This window comes from Cebus imitator, unplaced genomic scaffold (assembly GCF_001604975.1).
Source record: "Cebus imitator isolate Cc_AM_T3 unplaced genomic scaffold, Cebus_imitator-1.0 Scaffold178, whole genome shotgun sequence".
Lineage (NCBI taxonomy): Eukaryota > Metazoa > Chordata > Mammalia > Primates > Cebidae > Cebus > Cebus imitator.
The window spans coordinates 3961864-3970309 of NW_016107493.1; the positions used below are offsets into that span (position 1 = coordinate 3961864).

Below are 8446 nucleotides of genomic sequence, written 5' to 3' on the forward strand. Positions count from 1 at the left end.
ATTGCAAAAGCCTTTTCAAGATAGATTTTCTTATAACTTTTCAAGAATGATGACTGAGTTTAGTAAGCATTATTTAAATATTTGAAAGTTAGATCAATGAAGAAAATAAGTGTTACTAAAAGGATTATTATTACCAAATCATATTTAATAAAGTATACATTTTATTATCTTAACATTTGACAACAGAGCTTCTCTTAGGAAAGAAATACTTTTTGTTTGGGAAAACACTTGGAAAAGTCTCTTAAGGTACAAGGTAAGGCCTCAGCATCAAAAAAAGGCTAAACTGCTCTGCATGAGACCAGGGAAATAACTGTGTTTTATTTCTCCTAAAAGGGAGAGGGAAGAGAAAGGTACCATGTTACTTGTTTTGACCTCCTAAAAGTAGTAAATGGAACATAGATAAAAAATAAATCTCTAGTCCAATAAATTAAGTCTACCTCTATCTTAGTATTTTGCAAATGACAGGCATTCAACAAATCTCTGCTTAATGAATGAATCAGGCTGTAGTCAAGTTACATCCTTGTAGTCTATAGCAGGGAGGAAAATGAACTACATAAGAACATGAGACTGTTAGAACACATGGAAATGGAAAGCTTTCTTAGCCTAATTTACAAAAATCTACATAAGTTTTCATGGGTTTCACTAAGGGTGTGTGTACATGCAGGGCTATATCAACTAAGCCCATCAGTTACTATGAAGGTGCAAACATTCCCTAGAGATGGGACTGACAACATAGTGGCAAAATTACCACAAAATCTTTAACACTTTTCTTTTTGTTTTGTTTTCCATAGTTTTCTTATTTTAAAAAACATTGATGGTAAGATGTTTTCCTCCTAGAGTCCATACATGATAATGAGGAAAGTTCAATAAACTGCCATGGGAGGAAAGAAGTCCTTAGATAGACCAGGCTGAAAATGATTTGATGACTCAGGATCATTACTAAGAATAGCAATTACTGTGTTACAATACAATGATTACAGTGGTATCCTCCAGGATTATAAACTTTTAAAGAGCTTTTTCTGGGTGATGTAGCCAAGATGGCAAAATAGAAAATAACCGGCTCATATCTGGCCCCCAACAAGTCTGCAACCATCCATGGTTAAAGAGCTCTTTCTCCCTGTACTAAATAATCCCATGCTAATTTTTTTGAGATTTTAAGTCCATTTCTAATTTTGTTTCCTCCCTCACTGTGAGGCTATCAACTATTACACTTTACCGTTGCTAGTTTGCCTCTCCCCTTTCTAACCTGCTGTTGGCTGAGAAACTAGATAACCAGGTTATCAGAAGGAGACTCATGAGGTGTCTCCTTGACTGAACTCCAGGATCTGTTTTTCGGCCCTTGGCTAGTTTCCCAAATACCTCTTTCTTTCATCCCTCCAGCACCAGGGATTTAGCTGGCTTTCTCCTCGTCCTTTGGCACTGTTGGCAAGTGCTTTTCTCACCTGGTATTCTTTTACCTAGGCTAGCTATGAATACACTCTGTCCTTTCTTAACTGTCTCCTAAGAAAAGACTGGTCGTCTTCTATTCTTTTGTGAGAGTTTTACTGTTAATTGCTAGGGGAAATATAAAGTGGATTATAAATATATAAAAAAAGGTTTAGGAAATCTGAACATTCCTCATTGTGATTTTTGCTCTTAATCCATTTATGCCTAGTGTTCCATTACTGGAATGCTAAGCTTGTGGGAGTTATTTATATCCTACTGCTCAAGGTCATCGCCAAGGTCTGATTTCTCACACACAAAAATTTGCTACTCAGGAGGCTAAGGCAGAAGAATCGCTTGAACCCCAGAGTAGAAGGCTGCAGTGAGCCGAGATCGCATCATTGCACGCTAGCCCGGGCAACAAGAGTGAAACTCTGTCTCAAAAAGAAAAAAAAAGTGCAACCACTGGCATAGATGGGTTAATCAGTGTTTACTGACTCCCTTTCTTGGATGATTCCAGAAGATGGTTGCTCACTAGTCATTTCTCCCTCATTATACTGCAAGCTCCTCAAAAGAAGGGATCTTATCGTTTATGTCCAGAAACTAACAGCAACTGGCACACAGTAGTCTTGCAAAATACATGCCTACTACCTAGAAGCTTAATCATTAAAAATGCCAATACACTGAATTATAGAAGTAATTTAATGAACAAAGTTGATATTAATATATTTTCAATACAACATCAACTAAATGAATTGCCTTGAAAAACACAATTAAGCTAAGATTGAACATTCTAAAGTAAAACATTTATGTGTTTTATGAAAAACTACATAAAAGAGTTTGGTGTTAAAAGCGTGCTTTATCATTTTTATAGCAATGACACAGTACATATTTTTCTGTAATAACTAAAAAGAACTAGTTGTCAGTCTCATAGAAAAGCCAAACTGAACATTCATTTGGCTCATTGCTTAGTTTTATCACAATTTCCACTAAGAGAATTTGCATATGAATGCATTTAAAATATGCCCCCCATCAAATGAGAAATGGCCAGATATCCTCTTTTAAAAACTCACAATTCCTAATAAAAGCTTCATTTGTAGTCTTTTAATTTTGTAACTAAAAATAAAGACAAATTCAGTGGTTTGGCCTAGTACTAGCTGAGAAAGTTAATGGTTGAAATGTTTTCTTAGTTGTTAAATTACATGCTTTAGGAACAATAGTAGCATCTCGGAGACATTTTAGTTGGTTTCTAGTCTCCTCCTCCTCTCTTCCTCCAGACAGTGTGTTCTTTCTTTTTATTTTACCCCCAGAGACAGAGTCTTGCTCTGTCACCCAGGCTGGAGTGCGGTGGCACTATCTCAGTCACTGCAAACTCCGCCTCCCGGGTTTAAGCAATTCTCCTGCCTCAGTCTTTAGGGTTGCTGGGATTACAGGCATGTGCTACCAGGCCCATGTAATTTTTGTATTTTTAGTAGAGATGGGGTTTCACCATGTTGGACAGGCTGGTCTCAAACTCCTGACCTCGTGATCCACCTGAGTTGGCCTCCCAAAGTGCTGGGATTACAGGTGTGAGCCACGGCCACCAGTGTGCTCTTTCTTAACCAGCAAGCTTCCTTTTGTTTTGAGGTATACCACTGGTCTGAATAACCCCAAAGAGAGGTGCCTATGGTAGAAAGCAATACGAGCAGAGAGCAGGGATTTGATGCTTGGACCCCAAACATGTATTTACTTTACAAAAATGATGAATTTTTGAGCAATCAATTTTCTAAATTGACTTGCATTTTAAATATAAAGATGCAGTTAAGTCCTCCTGAAAAGGTCACAAAACCATATGGAATAGGAATGCTGCGAATTCAGTTGTCAATCGTGGGCCTCACTTCATAGGCACACTCCCATTATCCTCTTAAACTCCTGCCTTTTCTGAGACAATTCCATACCACAACTTTTCTCACGTTATCTCTGACCTCCTATCTGTTCCCCATTTCTCTTATTCTCATTCCTCCCACTGATAAATCCATGTAATCTACAGCTAGCTTTCTCTCCAAACTGAGAATTACGGACACACATAATCTGTTATGCACTTGCATACTTGTTGAGACTTGTTGATCAGAGTGTAAATTAGTAGTCCTCTTGGAGAAGGAACTGGGTGGCTGGAAGACAGAAAGGAGAGAGAAACTTACCTTTTATCATATACCTTTCAATTTTTTTACCGTGTATATGTATACCCACTTAAAAGGTCATTTAATATAACTCAACAGTCTCTCCTCCTGCCTTCTCTAAACCTTGCTCCATTAATTATCCTTATCTTCCATCTGTTTCACCTTCTTCTTTGGCTTATTAAACATGCTCAAATTCTTCCATTTTATTAAAAACTACCATTTAAAAAAATCTCCCTTTCCCAAGTCTTTGGGTTCCCCTCTACTTACTCTTTGTCCTTACCCAAGCTTCCTCAAATACTCTCGTTTTGTCTCTCCCACCTCTCATTCATACCTCAACCCCACTACAACCTAATTTCTTCCAAAACCATTCTCCTTGAGTCATCAACAGTCCCTGCTAATCAGTCCAGTCACAACTTCTTAGTTGTTACCTTAGGACATACTGGTTTATACTGCTGATTACTCTCTATTTCAACTTCCCTTCCTTGACTCTCCTGGAGAGAGGCCTTACAATGCTCATTCTCAAACTCCTCACTGGATCATTCCTTTCCATTTTCTCCCCTTGATCCTTAAATGTTAGTGTTTTCCAGAGTTCCAACTGTGACCATATTTTGTACTGCTCTTGTTGTAGTTGCTTTTTGCCAACCAACCACTATCAGAAATTAAATTATCTTTTAAATTAAATTAAATTTTAAAATTTTAAATTAAAAATTAAATTTTAAAATTTAAAAATTTAAATTAAAAATTAAATTTTAAAATTTAAAATTAAATTTAAAATTAAATTAAATTATCTTTTTAGTGTTAGTGACTCCCAATCTGGCTCTTCAGACAGACTTCTTGACTTCACTCAAATTTTCCACAGGCTGATTATGATCCACTGAATACTAGATTCCTCCATCCCTCATCCTGCCACATCCAGTCCATTAACAAATCCTGTACACCCTACTACCAATATATACCTCAAATCTACTCACTTTTCTCCATCCTCTCTTCCACCATCCTAGTTCAAGCCATTATTATTCAACAAACCTCCTAACAGGTCTCCATGCTTAATCACAGCCTTAATGTTTAAGCCATGATTAAGCACAGAGTCCTGTTATGTTAGTCTTCTCCGTTCTCTACAAGGCAGCATGAACAGTGTTTTTAAAGCTAAACTCCTTCTTAAAAAAATCCAAAGGTTCTAATAGTACCTACAATAAAACCACACCTCTCATCACAATCTGTGAGGTCTGGCCGAGCCTAGTCTGCCCGTCTTCTTTTCCTCCTTCATCTTGTGCCACTCTCCTCCTTGCTCATACTCAGTCACAGAGACACAGACTCTGAAGACAGATTGAATCTTAACTCTTCTGCTTATTAACTATGTGATCTTGGACAAGTTACTTAACCTCTCTGTGCTTCAGTATGTTTACGTATAAAATGAATAGTAGGTATTTCAAAAGGTTGTCAGAAAATTTGGCTTAAAACTGTATCACCATAAAAGTGTCTATTAAACATGTAAGATCATTTTTTACGATGGAAAAATACTGAATATTCTGATAGCTGTATAAAGCTTTATGATCTATATAAGGAAAAGCAAAATGTCAAAATAAAGCCAGCCTCTGAGTACAAACAGTTATATATAAATTTTTTCTAAATCTTCTTATGTATACCCTAAGGGTTAGCTGTGCCCTTTACAATCTTCTTTATATTAACAGTGGCTCTGTTTTAGTTAGACATTTCAACATTGTGAGAAAGCTGTTAGTTCAGCATCCTGTGGCAATCGCTACTTTGGTCTCCTTGCCTTCAGTCTTATTACCTTTAATTTATCCTTTGCAAGTCTTATTCTTTCTAAAACGCAAATCTAATGTTTCTCCACTGCTACAAACCCCCTCCATTCCATCTTCCTTAGCATAAACTTTTTTTTTGGGTGGGGGGGATGGAGCCTTGCTCTGTTGCCCCGGCTGGAGCGCAGTGGCACAATCTTGGCTCACTGCAACCTCTGCCTCCCACGTTCATGCAATTCTCCTGCTTCAGCCTCAGAGTAGCTGGGATTACAGGCGTGCACCACCATGCCCAGCTAATCTTTGTATCTGTAGTAGAGGCAGGGTTTTACTATGTTGGCCAGGCTGGTCTCCAACTCCAGACCTCAAGTGATTTGCCTGCCTTGACCTCCTAAACTGCTGGAATTACAGGCGTGAGCCACCGCGCCCAGCCAGGATAAAAGGTAAGCCCCTTGGCATCTCATGAAAAATCTTCCTAATCTGGCTGCAGCCTAGTCTCCAGTTTCACTTCTCTCAACACTTCTCTCCTCACCAAAAAACCTCAATCACCTAACCACAACTTAAAGGCTTTTTGCATGTCATTCCTTTTGCCTAGAACTCCTATCTGTTAGTTTGCTAGGGGTTCCTTTAAAAAAATCCCACAGACTGGGTTGCTTCAACAACAGAAATTTATTTTCTTACAATTCTGGAGGCTAGAAGTACAAAATCAAGGTGGTGGCAGGTTTGGTTTCTTCTGAGGCCTCTCCTTGGCCTTCTTGATGTATCCTCACATGGTCTTTCCTTGGTATGTGCATCTCTGGTGTGTCTTTTTGTGTTCAAATTTCCTTCTTATAAGAAAAACTGTCAGACTGGATTAGAACCTACCCTAACGGCTTCATCTGAACTTAATCACCCTAAAGCCCTGTCTCCAAATACAGTCACATTCTGAGGTTATGGGTGTTAGGGCTTCAACATAATTTTGGGAGGACACAATTCAGCCCATAACAACTCCTTCCCCTTTTCTCTGCCCAGGCTAATTCTCATTTGTTTTCCCAAGACTGGTTTAAGCTTTCTCACTTCAGGCTGGCCTCAGTGTTCTTTCTCTGTGCTCCCAAAGTACCTCTGCATGCTGCTAACCTATTGCTCAATACACTATATTAACTGTCTCTTTGCTTTTTCAAACACATTCCTTAAAAGCAAAGATTAAATTCCTATTATTCGCACAGTGTGTGGCACAGAGAAGGTGTTTAATAAAGATTTGATCATTGAAGGGAAATGAAAGAAAGAACATAGACCTTGAAGTATGACAAACATGGGTTCAAACCCTGGTTCCACCGTTGACTTATCTGAGACTTTGGACAAGTAATTAAACGCTGAACTTCCATTTTAAAAAGGTAGTTGTAAAGACACATGACTTACTTATAATGAAAGCACCCAGCTGTGGGGCTGGTACACAGTAGGTGCTCAATAAATGTTAGACTACAGATTTTGATCTTGTCTGCTGTGACACTCAGTTCTACCATTTAGTAGCTATATGACCTTTGGTATATTTACTAACCTCCCTTTGCTTTAGCTGCCTATCTATAAAAACACCTCAGTGCTATTGTGAGGATAAGTTAATACAGGTAAAACATTATCTATCACATAGTATCATATAAATGTTTCCTACTATTATAAGAACACTGCAGATCTGAACAGATGATTAAACCATGAATAATTTAGTTCCTTTAATTACTAAGTCATTTAAATGTGACTATTACCTTTTTTGCCTCCTATTTGTTACCAACTAAACAGGATGGTAACTAAAGAGGTTCAAAACTGGTACAGGTGATATAATCAGAGCTCAAAATAAACATGAAATAAGATATTATCTGTCTTATTCCTTATATTGGTATTTAACGTATTTGGGGCACTAAAACAAAGAAACTTTCAGTGGAGAATAACACTTCTCCACTCATATTTAAATTTTTTTTTTAGAGATGGCATCTTGTCACTCAAACTGGAGTGCAGTAGTGCCATCATTGCTCAAGAGATCTTTTGATCTCAGCCTCCCAAGTAGTTGCGACTACAAGTCCAAATAACCATACCCAGCTATTTTTTATTTTTATTTTTGGTAGAGAAGGGGTTTTGCTATGCTGAACAGGTTGGTCTCAAGTCATTCTCCTGCCTCCGGCTCTCAAAGTGCTGGAATTAAAGGCAAGTGAGTCATCACGCCCAGTAGGGTCATATTTTTACTTTCAGACTCACAAAACCTGTTAACTGGAAAGAACCTTTTGATAAAAGTCCAGTCTTGTAATTTCTTATATAAGTAAAGTGAGATGGATTTGGAATAGGCTTCTAGGGTCTTACTGAGCAGTTCAGTGTGAAATGGGAATTGTAGGCAGAGAGAATGAGTTTGTTCAGAAGTACTAAAGCAGGGTTTCAGGACTTATTCCAGATGTCCAAGGTGTGTTGGAACCAGTCTTAGACACTGGACAATCCTCTTTAACTACTCAACCTTTAAAGTCTGTAATTTCTGAAGTACGTATTAGTTACCTGATCTGTGACTTTGAAGCAAGGCAGATCTAGATTTAAATCTCCCCTTGTTACATAAGCAAAGTCTTTGAGCCTCAGATTGGTGCGTACGTTTGTTACAGTGATTAAGTGAACTAAGCCTGAAGAGCTCCTACCTGGGGTGCCTGGCAGATTGCAAATACTAAAATGTTGGTTCTAACCTCTTCCATCATATGAATAAGTCTGTAAGATAACAGAACACTGTCTTTCACATAGTGTGTGCTTGCTAAATGTCTGAGACTTGTTGGACATGACTTAATTTTAAAAAACAGAAAGTTGGGGCCAGGCATGGTGGCTCACGCCTGTAAGCCCAGCACTTTGGGAGGCTGAGGCAGGCGGATCGCGAGGTCAAGTGGTCGAGACTGTCCTGACCAACATGGTGAAACCCCGTCTCTATTAAAAATATATATATATACAAAAATTAGCTGGACATGGTGGCGCACATCTGTAATCCTAATTACTGAGGAGGCTGAGGCAGGAGAATCGCTTGAACCTGGGAGGCAGAGGTTGCAGTGAGCCGAGATCATACCGCTGCACTCCAGCCTGGCGACAGAGTGAGACTCCATCTTAAAAAAA

At 38.5% G+C, this 8446-nt stretch overlaps 1 protein-coding gene across 2 annotated transcripts in view; it reads right to left on the bottom strand.

The window, feature by feature from the left end:
• The window catches only part of TRAK2 (trafficking kinesin protein 2), a 67715-nt gene that overhangs the window by 58057 nt on the left and 1212 nt on the right, over positions 1 to 8446 (bottom strand). The gene's annotated exons all lie outside the window — the stretch shown is intronic.